Genomic DNA, 13,093 nt, shown 5'->3' on the forward strand with positions numbered 1-13,093 from the left:
TTGGCCACCTGCTGCAAAGAGCTGACTCACTGGATAAGACCCTAATGCTGGGAAAGATTGAAGGCAGAAAGCGAAGGGGGTGGCAGAGGATGAGATGGTTAGATAGCATCAGTGACTATATGGACATGAATTTCAGAAAACTATGGGAGATGGCGAAAGACAGAGGAGCCTGGCATGCTAAAGTTCACATGGTCACAAAGAGTCAGTCATGACTTAGTGACTGAGCACACCTCCCCCTCCAGATTAGACAGAAAGAGATTGAGTCATCCAAAGAGACTGTTAAACGTCTGTACCAGGTCAGACAAAGTTTACCTGACTGGATTAAAATGTGGGTTTTGTTTCAGCAGGCAGCATGTGAAGTCTTGAGAAGATGATCAGATCAGTTAAAACGAAATGAAGATACATTTTCTCCAAATAATCTGTGTGTATGTAATTTTGTAACTTTGTTCTGCATGTATATGTATGCATATGACAGACACACACAGTCATAGTAATATAAAGACAGAGAAAGTTCAGTTCAGTTCAGTCGCTCAGTCGTGTCTGACTCTTTGCAACCCCATGAATCACAGCACGCCAGGCCTCCCTGTCCATCACCAACTCCCGGAGCTCACTCAAACTCATATCCACAGAGTCGGTGATGCCATCCAGCCATCTCATTCTCTGTCATCCCCGTCTCCTCCCGCCCCCAACTTTTCCCAGCATCAGAGTCTTTTCCAGTGAGTCAACTCGTCGCATGAGGTGGCCAAAGTATTGCAGTTTCAACGTTAGCATCAGTCTTTCCAATGAACACCCAGGATTGATCTCCTTTAAGGAGACTCTAATTAGAACACCAAAATTGGAAGTGATTCTTTCTGGATAATGAGTTTATGGGAAAGTTTTAGTTTTTTCTTTCTCCTGACTCATATTTTCTAAATTTAGTATAAGAAACCTATTTTTAATATTATATAATTTCCTCCAGTTATTTTTAAAAATAAATGAATGAGACTGCACTGCTTCCTGAGGGTATCTCTGTTTGCAGTTTACACAGCCCAAACTTCTGCCTGCTGCACTCTGCAAAGTGCCAAGGACAAAAGGTCAGTTCCTCTGGTTCACCAGGATCCCTGACCTACAATTCGCCACATATAACCTTGGGCATTAAAGTGAAAGTTTAAAATCACATTAGCTCAGCTCATGCAAATGTGACAATAGCCTATATCTCCATTTATCTTGCTGAACTTGACTGTTCCCCTAATTATCAAATTTTATCTAAGTACAATCTCCCACTACATGGCCATGCATCTTCATGAAGTTTTCTTTGCTAAAAGAAATACCTGAGAGAAATGACTGCACTCTAAGCCTGCTCAAAATATTCCACCAGACACCAGAGACCCACAGGTTAATAGTCCTAAACATGCACACAGTACCATTCCGGAGTCAAGAGTGAAAGGAATGAGGATAATTTTGCACTGTTTCTATAGTAAAGTGCTCCACCAAGCTCTCACACATTCCCAGTCACAGCCTTAAAATCTGACCAGCCAAGAGACAGAAGGTGCCATATTTCTAACATCTATTCTACACATGTATGATAGAATCAAGGCTGTCATCACGTGTGTAGAGATTTCAACCCAACAGAATGGGCAGGGCAGAGCATTCAGAAAAAATTAGATGGCTTTATGTTACGTCTCACTTTCATCTTCTCTGTTGCCACAGCCCAACAGATTCCAGAAAATATATATCTAAGATGAAATTTGAGCCAAGTGCCATCAATCCCTGAACACACAAACATTGTGAAAGATAACATACAACACCTCCTTCCAAGTAATTAAAGCTTATTGGGACCTGCTTTGATTCTAGCAGTGGAGAATCCAAAGCTCTTATCTGACAGGTTAATGAGGATTTGAAATGAATAGTCTTACTAATGAGGGTCTTTAGAAATTAATCATATCACATTATTATTAACAACTGCAAAAGCTAAACTTCTAGAGATTAGATTACATAGGCTGATTTTAAAATGTGAGCAAGCCAATATTAAAGTGACAGAAGGCTATTTCCAAGTGGGAATAATAAGACATAACGCAGAGAATAAAAATTAAGAATGGGTAAGGCAATTAAGATGTGCCTTCATTTGAATGTCTCTACATATTTGAAAATGTAATATTTTATTTAATGAAAGTTGGTGCTGTTGTTTTCATCATCTTCTACTTTACGAACTATGAAAGAAGAAATAAATTAATGCTGGGAGAATATTCTGATGTTAGAAAAAATAAATATAAAATGGAACAATTCTATTTATTCAGGAAATTTTACTGCAACATAAGGCATCACATACCTTTCCCAGTTCCCCAAATGGCATATTTTTCTTGGATTCATATTCTGAGTAAAGACTGAGAATGCCATTCTAGAATGAGGTTTGGCAAGTTTTCATAAGCAGAGCATCAACATGGCCACTAACCCTGTCCTTCGACTGTGTGGTGGGTAAGTCCAATGATGGAAGACCAGAAACTGAGCATATACTTTGAATCCCTACACAGTTCTGAGATGGGCTATTTCCCATCAGGGAACAAGCGTCAGATTTTACTAAATAGTCACTGTCATTCATATGGGAACAGTGAATGGGCCTCCTGAGTATTGGAGATACAATGATAAAGAAAATAGGCACAGACCCTGAGTTCACAGAGCTCAACTTCTAGTGATGGAAACGACATGAAACAAGCAAAAAGAAAAAAAAGTTTCAAAAAGCTGGAAAAAGGCAAAGGGCTGTGAAAGTCAAATTTTAAATGGTGGGTGGGCAGGGGCCAGGCCATGTTTCATCATTATCCTGAGATCTGTGTGAAGCTATTTAAGGATTATGTGTGCTGCATGTAGGGGGCGGGGAGGTGGTGTGTGTAATCTGACCAGATATGCATTTTGAGAATATCCCTGCCTGCACTGTGAACAGCGTGAACACTCTGGAAAGAATCAAGGGTAGATACAGGAACACCATTTCAGAGCCTATAGCAAGTAGTTCAGGGAGGTAGGGCTTTAGTACTTGGTATCTTGGACTAGTGACAAAGAATGCTCAAACTACCACAAAAATGCACTCATCTCACATGCCAGTAAAGTAATGCTCAAAATTCTCCAAGTCAGGCTTCAATAGTACATGAACTGTGAACTTCCAGATGTTCAAGCTGGTTTTAGAAAAGGCAGAGGAACCAGAAATCAAATTGCCAACATCCGTTGGATCTTCGGAAAAGAAGAGAATTCCAGAAAAACATCTATTTCTGCTTCATTGACTATGCCAAAGCCTTTGATTGTATGGATCACAATAAACTGTGGAAAATTCTGAAAGAGATGGGAATACCAGACCACCTGACCTGCCTCTTGAGAAAACTGTATGCAGGTCAGGAAGCAACAGTTAGAACTGGACATGGAACAACAGACTGGTTCCAAATAGGAAAAGGAGTATGTCAAGGCTGTGTATTGTCACCCTGCTTATTTAACTTATATGCAGAGTACATCATGAGGAACGCTGGGCTGGATGAAGCACAAGCTGAAATCAAGATTGCCGGGAGAAATATCAATAACCTCAGAGATACAGATGACACCACCCTGATGGCAGAAAGCGAAGAAGAGCTAAAGAGCCTCTTGATGAAAGTGAAAGAGGAGAGTGAAAAAGCTGGCTTAAAACTCAACATTCAGAAAAATAAGATCATGGTATCTGGCCCATCACTTCATGGGAAATAGATGGAGAAACAGTGGAAACAGTGGCAGACTTTATTTTGAGGGGCTCCAAAATCACTGCAGATAGTGATTGCAGCCATGAAATTAAAAGATGCTTACTCCTTGGAAGAAAAGTTATGACCAACCTAGACAGCATATTAAAAAGCAGAGACATAACTTTACCAACAAAGGTCCATCTAGTCAAGGCTATGGTTTTTCCAGTGGTCACATATGGATTTGAGAGTTGGACTGTGAAGAAAGCTGAGCACCGAAGAATTGATGCTTTTGAACTGTGGTGCTGGAGAAGACTCTTGAGAGTCCCTTGGACTTCAAGGAGATCCAACCAGTCCATTCTAGAGGAGATCGGTCCTGGGTGTTCATTGGAAGGACTGATGCTGAAGCTGAAACTCCAATACTTTGGTCACCTGATGAGAAGAAATGACTCGTTTGAAATGACCCTGATGCTGGGAAAGACTGAAGGCGAGAGCTGAAGGGGACGACAGAGGATGAGATGGCTGGATGGCAGGCATCACTGACTCAATGGACATGAGTCTGAGTGAACTCCGGGAGTTGGTGATGGACAGGGAGGCTTGGTGTCCTGCAGTCCATGGGGTCGCAAAGAGTCGGACACGACTGAGTGACTGTACTGACTGATCTTGGACTAGAGGAGAAGTGATAACCTTAGGGAAGGGTAAATGGAGTCAAGGGATCTTGAGAAGGTGAGTACACAGAACACGGTGATAAGCTGAATATTCAGAACTGAGATTTTTTATTTCCACTCCTTAAGAGAATTCCCTGGACAGTCTTGTCATGTTGACCAGCTGAGGTTTATAGATACAAAAGTGAAGGCTCAGGAAGGCATGAAGTCAGAAAAAGACAAAAGGCAGCTTCTCAAACCAACTGTGCCTTCAGTTCAGTTCAGTTCAGTTCAGTCGCTCAGTCGTGTCCAACTCTCTGCAACCCCATGAATCACAGCACGCTAGGCCTCCCTGTCCATCACCAACTCCCAGAGTTCACTCAGACTCATGTCCATCGAGTCAGTGATGCCATCCAGCCATCTCATTCTCTGTCATCCCCTTCTCCTCCTGCCCCCAATCCCTCCCAGCATCAGAGTCTTTTCCAGTGAGCCAACTCGTTGCATGAGGTGGCCAACTCTGCCTTGCTGCTGCTGCTGCTGCTGCTGCTAAGTCACTTCAGTCGTGTCCGACTCTGTGTGACCCCATAGGCGGAAGCCCACCTGGCTCCCCCTATCCCTGGGATTCTCCAGGCAAGAACACTGGAGTGGGTTGCCATTTCCTTCTGCAATGTGTGAAAGTGAAAGGTGAAGTCACTCAGTCGTGTCCGACCCTTAGCGACCCCACGGACTGCAGCCTACCAGGCTCCTCCATCCATGGGATTTTCTAGGCAATAGTACTGGAGTGGCTTGCCATTGCCTTCTCTGAATTCTGCCTTAGGAGTCCCTATTTTCTTCCACAGAACTTGTTTCATAAGAAGCAGAACATGATCTCCTACACTGTCTCCCACATACATTTGAACTTCCTCTTGCTTTGTCAGTCCTTCTTAGTTCTCTGTTCCTAGATTTGCTCACAGAACTAACACATATTGTTGGACTCTTCCTCCAGTGGGCAAGATAAAGCCGCTGACAGCTTCACCTCCTGCTACTTTATAAACCGAACCAAACAGAAAACCATCACCACCCAGATCCCTCTGTTGGCTTTACAAGGCACGGTCAGGATTCTTTTTCCCACGGTGCTTTGTACAGTTCTTTTTTTCTTCTTCCTCCCAAGTTGGCTAGGCAAAATTCCTTCTCTGTAACAACTGTCCACTGGTGTGCTTTTCTATTTGTTAGTTTTCTTTTTTTTGCAACAGAGAAAATAAATATCCCCTTTACTCCCCGGCCTTAGCCTCTTACACATTCTCCCTGCTTCTACTAGTAACTATCTCAACAATCTCAGTTCTTTGGGGTATTTCCAAACCATATACGAAATTAAGACAGCAAGCTATGTCATATAAGTTTTCTGACACCCTCTGCTTCTCTCCCATCTTCTATTACCTGCTCCCACATCCTAAAGATTTACTGATCTCATGTCTTGATCAGTAAGGTCATATGCAATACTTTTGTGTCTCTCTTAAATTTATGACCTAGCCAAACTTCTTGAGGAATTGAAATATTTTTTTTTCCTTTTTAGAAGCAATAGATCGCTTTCCCCACTATATAGAGAGCTGGGGCAGCTACTCTCGGCTCACCAAATACGGCCAAATAACCTTGTGGATGACCATCCATCTTCCTGGGCCAAGCTGACACGTTCTGTATGCTAGGGTTGCTGGCACTGAAGGGGTTTAGCAGATGGAATAAACTATGACCTGGCCCCTGAGAGGCTGCCCACTTTAGGAATTGTCATGTCTCTGACCTGAACACATTTTTCAGATTTTAAAAATGCAAATCCATAGCTTAAAAGACTGTGTTTCTCATCTTCCATTTGCATCACCACTCCACGAGATCTTGCTGATGAAACAAACCCCCTCACATGATCAGGTCCCCCATTTCCCCAGCCAGGCATCCAGCAACTACCCTTTTGAAGGTCTCAGTGATAACTTCTTCTTTGGAAGTCCTTTCTAAATCAGTGCTTCTCAAATCTTAATGTGTATTTGAATCACCTGGGGATCTTCTTAAAACACTATCTGACTCAGTAAGTCGGAGGTAAGGGTCAAGATTCCGCATTTTTAACAAGTTCTTGGGGGACACTGATGTCGCTGACCTAGGGACCACACTTTGAGTGACAAAGTATCCTGTGCAAAGAGCCTGTGTAATGCTTATAATAAAGGTACCGATTAGCAGCAGCAGCATATGTTTATAGTATACATGGCAATACAACATAGCAGTTAACTGCTTACCCCCATTCACTAGCCACGTGACCTCTCTTTCCCATAATTTTTCTCTTCTATAGTTTCAAAATATTACTGTGACCTGTGTGATGGTTGTTTTGAAGATTAAATGAATCAATACATATAAAGGGCTCATCATAGTGTCTGGCACATAATAAATGCTCAACAAATACTGGTTGTTCTCATCATCATCATTTCTCTTCAACTAGATTCTAAATTAGGGTTAGAGATTGTGTTTTATATCTCACTGAATCCTCACAACTTGTCATATATACTTTATAGTGCTGACAGGATTTGGAGGGGTTGATGTTAATTTTCTTGGGTGGTTTTTACATTTCCTTTAATACGAACAAAACTTTTTCATGAAGACCTTCAATAGGTCATTTCCTATTTATAAGAACCCTCCCATCCTACTTTGCCTATTTGAGGAAGTGTGATTATTGTGATGAGTATGTGTTATTATGTGTAAAAATATAAACAATGAGGTTCTTTATATTGTTTTAAAAATACATTTATAGCCTAAGTTCATTTCTCCTAACTGTGTATAGTAGTGAGGGTTAGCTAAACAGAGAAAGGGTGAATAGGGATCACAGCACCAGAGAAGGACCATTTTTAATACTAAGTAATAAATATCTATGCAGGCAAAGAGCCTAGACTTAGAGAGAAGGCAGGTGGGGTGATTGCAGGACATGGAAAGGATACTCACCCTGGTTAGAGTCCAACATATGAAACAGTTATTCCAGCTCTCAGGCCATCAATTCATCTTCACAGTCATACCAACCAACTAAACAGATTAAAAATGACCCCAAGTCATGGACCACTTCAGCCCCCATGGAAACAGCCACTCATCTGCTTCTAAGTCCTGTTTCAGTTCTTTACTACTACATAACAGACTATCCCCAAACTCAGTGGCTTTAAACAACAGTTTATTATTGTCTCTTGTAGTTCTTGAACTGACTAGACTCAGTCAAGCAGATTCCCACTTGGGTTCTCTCATGCATTTGCAGTCAGATGGCAGATGGGGGCTGGAGTCATCTAAATTCAAGACTGGAGCTGGCCAACTAAGATGGCTTCATCACTCACCCGTCTGGTGCCTCGGATGCCCGGAATAACTACAGTGTGCTTAGGGACTTCTCTCTCCCCTGCTGCCTCTCCACATGGCTAGCTTGGATTTCCTCACCAGATGTAGTCTCAGGGTAGTCTGACTTCTTAAGTAGCACCAGCCTTCTCCCATAGCAAGGGTTCGAGAGACCCAAGTAAAATCTACAAGTCTTCTCAATGCACTTCAAAAGGCAAGCAGTGCACTACAGCGTCATTCCACTAACCAGCCCAGATTCAAGGGGCAGGGACAAAACAAAGGCTCCATTCTAGAGGGTTATGCTTCCTTGGGGAGGGAAACCCAAAAGCATCTCAGGGAAGTCCTATCCACATGTTCACGGAGAAGCAGCAACAAGCCAGCCCAGTTTCTGCCAACACCAACTCCTGCCCAGATCAGATAACAACAACAACAACAACAAAACATTTTGTAAAAGCCTCTGTCCTAATTCAGCCTTCAAAACCTTTTGTATAAAACTGTCTATTAAGAAGGGAGAAAGGGAAAATCCACCACCAGAATAAAAGATGTTCTCAAGCCAGAGAAGATATGAAACAATAATGACAGGTAAGAAATTAAATGGATCCATCACATCACCTGTTTTCCCTGGTCTTAGGGTAACAGAATTTGGGTGTCAGAATGTTCATTTCTTCTTAAATGTTTTCTCTGAAAGAAATGTTTAGATGGCAAAGATTGTACAGAAGTACATATTTGTTTCCTGAATAGTGAAGTAAAACCAAGAAATAGGTCTAATGATTATTGATGCCCTCCTTCTAATAAAAGCCTTTATTAAACTATGCAGGAGACATAGGAGATGCGGGTTTGATCCCTAGGTTGGGAAGACCCTCTGGAGGAGGGCATGGCAATCCACTCCAGTATCCTGGAGAATCCCACGGAAAGAGGAGCCTGGGAAGCTACAGTCCATTGGGTCACAAAGAGTCTGACACGACCGGAGCAACTTAGCACAAACTGTAAAGGAAGTCTCATAGAGAAGAAGAAAACAGGATCCGTCCTCCTTTCATATTCTAGACTCCTCCCCATTTCTCAGAGAAACAAACCAAGAACCACCGATTTTTATGAGCGTGCCCAAGTTAGAGCCTGGACTGGATTCAGACTCTGAGTCCCATTGCCAAGCCAGATGTTTTCTTTTTCAGCAATGGCTTTGCATCCCTTATCTTTCTCTCCCATTCATAAGTGGGATAATTAAAATTGATTAAGCACCTACTGGACATAAAGTAATGGATTCAGTGCTTTTTCCAAAAGTCTCTTATCTTCTTTTTGCCATAAAGCAAAGACTAGAAATACAGTCGTCTACTCTGGTATTTATTTATGGACTGCAAATAGGTGTTAAAAGGCAGTTAGGAAGGTCACAAATGTGTTCAGTGTAGACTGCTCATATGTGTCTTCAGTCTCATCTGTGTATGGCCCCTGTGGATCATTTCTGCACAGTGACAGCATACTTCTAAGAATAGAACATATCTAAGTGTGCATCTATTACTTCACATTATCTCTTTCTGTTTGGGTGCATCTTCTTCTTCTTCTTCTTCTTTTTTTTTTTTTTTAATGCACTGCATGGCTTGCAAGATCTTAATTCCCTGACTAGGGATTGAACCTGGGCCATAGCAACAGAAGTGCCAAGTCTTAACCACTGGATCGCCAGGGAATTCTCTGTCCGGATGCATCTTCTCCTTTGAAAAATGGCCCCTTTTGGACTTAGTGGAACTGTTCCTGCATTCTTGGACTCGGGCATATGACCCGGGCAAATCAAAGTGACTACTCTATCCCCTAGCCATCAAGAAGTTAGCCTCAGATCATGCTGCGAGAATTAGATTTCTTTTCCAGAGTCTATATGGATTCTTGCGAAAAGAAGATCTCTCTCATCAGGCCAGTGTAAGCTAGGAACTCCCAGGGGTATCTCTGCTGCATGTGAGATAATGTGAGATAATCCAGCCAAAGAAAGAAGCCAACACAGAGAAAGGTAGTGTTGAGACCTGGAAAGAGGTAGAATTCTGTGACATCATTTGAACCTCTGCTTCTAGTCATGTCTAAAGCCACTACACCACCAGACTTTTCAATTCCATGAGCCAATAAATCCACCACGCCCCCCTCCCTGCTCTTTTAGTTACTTTAATTTGGGTTTCTGTCATTTGCAGCTATAAAGTCCTGGGGACTACGCAATTGTGTGTGTGCTCAGTTGCTCAGTCATATCTGACTCTTTCTAATCCCATGGACTGCAGCCCACCAGGCTCCTCTGTCCATGGCATTTTCCTGGCAAGAATACTGGAGTGGGTTGCCATTTCCTCCTCCAGGGGGGTCTTCCCAACCTAGGGATCCAGCCCATGTCTCCTGTGTATCATGCATGTTTGCATTAGGTCAAACCAAAGCATCCCACTTACATAACAGGACAATCAGCAAAGACCTAGAGGCATCCATCATTGTGGCACTATGAGTTTGCCAAAACCTACAGTCAGCAGAGTTACTGGAATATTTCAGCTACCATGTGAGTAAAGTAGTTTGGGCATTTAGGAGTCTCTTTCTCCTACCTGTACACCCTCGTTATCTCCCAGAGTCCCAGCATCCTGGGTCCCAAGACCCAACCCTTATGGTTTCAGTAATTGTATTTCAGTAAAGTGATTCCTTATCAGCCTTCCCTGATGGCTCAGACGGTAAAGCGTCTGCCTGCAATGCGGGAGACCCGGCTTCAATCCCTGGGTAGGGAAGATCACCTGGAGAAGGAAATGGCAACAAGAGTTGGACACGACTGAGCGACTTCACTTTCACTTTTCAAAGTGATTGCTTACAGAGAAGGATGCAGGATTAACAAGGGATGGGGAGCCCAGAGACTACTAACAATTGAGAAGGCTTCAGCACCCCTGTGTAACCACTGCTCAGACAGAGCGGGAGTCCTCTTGGGGCTGTGGCCATGGAGGGATGCATGAGCGAGACAAGCCCCAAGGCAGAGAGAAAATAAGGAAGACTCCACCCAACATTCCCCTTTCTGCCCTCTGATCTCCAACCAGTGCCTCTTACTGACCTAACCAAATTGAAAGCCAGCCAGTCACAGAGCCCAAAAATGCAACATAAAGCAGCCCCCACTAAGGGAGATCAATCCTGGGTGTTCACTGGAAGGACTAATGCTAAAGCTGAAACTCCAATACTTTGGCCACCTCATGCGACGAGTTGACTCACTGGAAAAGACTCTGATGCTGGGAAAGGTTGGGGGCGGGAGGAGAAGGGGACGACCGAGAATGAGATGGCTGGATGGCATCACCGACTCTGTGGACATGAGTTTGAGTGAACTCCGGGAGTTGGTGATGGACAGGGAGGCCTGGCGTGCTATGATTCATGGGGTCGCGGAGAGTCGGACACGACTGAGCGACTGAACTGAACTGAACTGAACTGGGCAGAGAGCAGTGCAAACTAAGAATCTGGCTTAGGACAAAACAGAATAACCTGGAACCTACTCACCTCCTCTATTTTGATAGTATTATATAACGCCCTTAAAGAATCATTAGGAGAAGGGGTGAAAACACTTTGTGACTTTACATGCTTGTATACTATAGTATTCATTTCCCAGAATTTTTCTTTTGTTCATAGGAATCAGTACCATCTCTTCTGAAATGATTTTAAAATGTAGATTATATCATTCTCTCTGATCATTTCCACATAAACCTTTTTGCCCTATATTTTCTTGCTTGTTCCCCAGATAGCCTTATATACCGAAGATACAGAACGAACTAGAAAAGGACCGCGGAAGCTCTGGAGGCAGCATCGGGAATGACAAAGAACTTTAAATGTTTGATGTTCCTCACACTCTTTGAAGAACAAATGCACCCAAGTGTATGGTCTTTAATGAGATGAATGCACGCGCTAGGATGTTTTGCTTTGTTTTCGTGCCTTCTCAATATAAATCTTAAGGCAGACATTTCTCCTTAGTACATCCAGTATCTGGGAAATTGTTTTTTGGCCATAAAAATGCATTAACAGCTCCAAAGGAGCAATTACACCATGTATTGTAAATGCACATTAAGACTAAAACACCACACTTATCTAAACCTCAGTGAATTCAGGGCTGTGGTACCTCTAGTACAAAGGTGACTCCGATTAGTTCAAGAAATAAGATTCCAGGGGGAAAGGGCTTCCCTCTGTTGTGTCAATTATGATGATACAGGTATAAAGCAGGAAACTGATCCCATTTTGTTGCTTCTTAAAGAAGCCCTAGCATCAAGAATGAGGCTGTATGCACAAAGGCATGTTTATGTCGGTACATTACCATGGTGAATTTCTGCAAGCCCTCAGATGCCGGTGAGCCCCTCGCATTCGGAAATCATTGTGTCTCATGCAGACAGCAAGTCAATTACTGAGGCTAGATGCCTGGTTTTAGAGTAGACTTTATTTATTACCCTTGTTATGGCTGGGATATGGAGGACCCTAACTGTAATGTGTGAAATCAGATTCTTCTACTGTTGCATTACAAATCTCATTGGATGCAGTGAATTTGCTTTTTTCAGGTCCATTCTGGATTAACGGGAAGGGAAGTATGGATTTTTTTTCATCCACATAAACAATGAGGACTTGTTAGAGACTTGTTTCTGATGTTTATGGATTTCTCTTTAGTGCATACAGCCTATGGAAAATTGTTTTTACGCAATAAACAATAATTATATTTGGGGACACAGAGGTACCAGGGCTGTATTGCATTCAGCCTGCTGATAAATTTCTCTGGCTAATTTTTTTTTTTTCTTATGCACACATAAAAATACAAAGATAAACAATAAATTTTCCTTCATCCGCTGAAACCTTTTTTCTTCCATTTTATTTTCCACTACATTTCTCGATTGATATTACCTTTTTAAATTGCTAAATATAAATATTCCACAATGAATGCCTATAATTAGGTTGTCTGCTCTCCTTCAAGGACTTGTTAGAAAGAGAAAGGGCTTTAATCTAAAGCAAACTAACAGAGTTAGAAGTTAATTAGAAATTAGCCATATATCCTGGGTAAATTATTTATGCTAAGCCATGTGTTACTGTAAAAATAATATACGTTTACACTGACTATTGTAAACATAAAATAATTAACAATAAAAGGGAAGATATTATCCCTTAATAGAATCCTTTTGCCAGGACCAATTTAATTTTCTCTCTCGTAATACTGAATGATAACCCAGGGTCTCTGCTTTGTCTATAAAGCATTAAGGCTCTTTCACAATCTTTCTTCTGTTCTTTTTTCTTTTCGCCCCCTCCCCCTCCCTCCCTTTCTTCCTCCTCTGCACGCAGACTTGTTTTCTGACTTATCTATCCTTTTACTATGTCTTTTCCTTCTCTCCATTTTTGCCTTTTTCTCTTCTCTCTTTTCCCACTTTTTTTTTTTCTTTGAATCAAAACTGGGTAAACACCTAAAATCTCACTACACACACTTCTCTTCCTTCCCAC

The sequence above is a fragment of the Moschus berezovskii genome, chromosome 8, assembly GCF_049115385.1.
Source record: "Moschus berezovskii isolate FMDL1 chromosome 8, NW_MosBer_1.0, whole genome shotgun sequence".
Taxonomy (NCBI): domain Eukaryota; kingdom Metazoa; phylum Chordata; class Mammalia; order Artiodactyla; family Moschidae; genus Moschus; species Moschus berezovskii.